This window comes from Apium graveolens, chromosome 1 (genome assembly GCF_009905375.1).
Source record: "Apium graveolens cultivar Ventura chromosome 1, ASM990537v1, whole genome shotgun sequence".
Taxonomy (NCBI): Eukaryota; Viridiplantae; Streptophyta; class Magnoliopsida; order Apiales; family Apiaceae; genus Apium; species Apium graveolens.
In genome coordinates, this window is record NC_133647.1 from 17,546,965 (window position 1) to 17,549,112 (window position 2,148).

Consider the following 2,148-nt stretch of genomic DNA (forward strand, 5'->3'; position numbering starts at 1 on the left):
CACGTGATATTTACCAAATTATAATCCGGTAAAAAAAAATTATTTTTAAAACCTAAATTGAACTATAATATATTACAATATACCCATTAGTATATTCTTTAAAATCAATTGTGCCATCCAAATTAAACCTTGAACATATTAACCACTTATGAAGTCCTGCCATATTATACGAAACTAGAAATTTTTGTCTGCGCTACGCGTTCTAAAAAAATTAATTTTTTTTCAAAATTTATTAAATAATATAAAGAGAAATGTTTACGTAATTTTTCAGTTGAACACTAACACAACATTACTCTTTTGACGACTTTTTTTCACGTGAATATCCTTTTCATATATAATGGGAAAATATATTTATTAAATTTTAGCTAATAGCACATTACATAATTTTTCTATTGACAATAAGACAACATTACCTATTGAATATTACTCGGCGACTCCTTGTACTTGATAACATGTTCACATAAATAGCATCAATAGCACATCAATAGCATAACCAGCCTGAAAAGGATTACATTTGAGCTAGATTACATTAGAAAATAATTACATTTGAGAAACATTACATTTGAAATAGATTTAGAAAATTTAATCTACCACTATTAGCTTACAATTTTGCTGTATAACAAAAACATGTTATGCACAGTATACATGTCAACAATCTTCTTATAAGAAGTTTATAAAACATAGCATATAGATAGATAGATACCTGAGATCATAAGTAATACCTAAGATAATAAAACTTCATTTTTTTGACATAAGAATTTATAGCAATGACGTTAAATCTTCAAGAGCATAAGTCAAACACTACAATTATGACAATCTGAGTTCCTGAGATGTACCATTATCCAAACCTATCATATTTCATGAGCTTCATGCTAATGTCCATGATCTGCTATAGTACAAAGGGAGTTTCAGATGGCTATATTATACATTGGTCCATATAGCAGGTTCTTGTATTAGCAGATGATATCCACAAATGTTAGCATACATATCTGAAAGCCGAGAAATCATCTTTTCCACTCTTCCTCTTATATCAGTATTGGTGACAGTACTATACATTTCATTAGAGGTGTTATTTATTACAGCTGGTCAGTTTAAGCAAATGTTGATCAAGAATGATAATGAAACAACTAGTCTCTAAATAGCCTAAACATGCTCAATATGGTGAAAATGAAGACCATTAATATCCTGTGATTTATAAGATCTTCTTATTAGATACATTTCATAAAACATGAAGGTGGAATTGCACATTATACTTGATAAACAGTCACATATATTACTTATAAAAACTGTCCTGATGAATATTGTGACTAACACAGTATGATTCGAAAAAATAGAACAGGTGAATCACAACTTGCATTTGAGGCTGATGCAAGTGATAACATTTAAAAAACGCAGACGTTGATTCCATTGTTAAACATTGACACATTTGTGAAAGATGTATTAACTTTAAACTTCCACTATAAGCTAGAAATGTGTCCGTAAACCAAAAACATGGCATGCACAACATATACGTCAAGAATATTGTAATAAATATAAGGTTATAGAATATGGGATAAAGATAGTTAGATAAAAATTCTAGATACATAGGTTCAATTGAAGATAACACAATTACATTCTGTAAATTTAATAATTCATTGCATAAAGTAAAATTCTGAAAAGCATCAGTTGAAAAGTTCATTTGTGACATTTTAAGTTCCAAAGATGTGCCATCTTCAAACCCTCTGTCCATAGTTCACCTTCTTCCTGATAGTTTCCTTGGACTGCTCTAGTGCAAAGTGAATTCCACAAGTCTACCTGAAGCGGAGGTCCATCTAGCAGGTCTAATGGTCTATTACTCCATGCATTTGGACATATTTTGTTTGTTGGGAGGAGGATATCATTTCCAGCAATGTTATTGTACATGTCTGAGAGCAGAGTAATAATCTCTTTCACTCTTCCTCTCATATCAATATTGGTTACCATCATATACATTTCATTAGCGATACTATCTATTTCAGCTTGTCTATATAATGCCTTAGAGAAAACGTAAGCAAATCTGGATGGGAAATATGTAGAAGATAGATTTAATAAAACCTGGAGATTAGAATCAACATTATGCCTCTTCAACAGTCTGAGAGATGAGTTAAAGAAGCTTTCCTGATGAACATT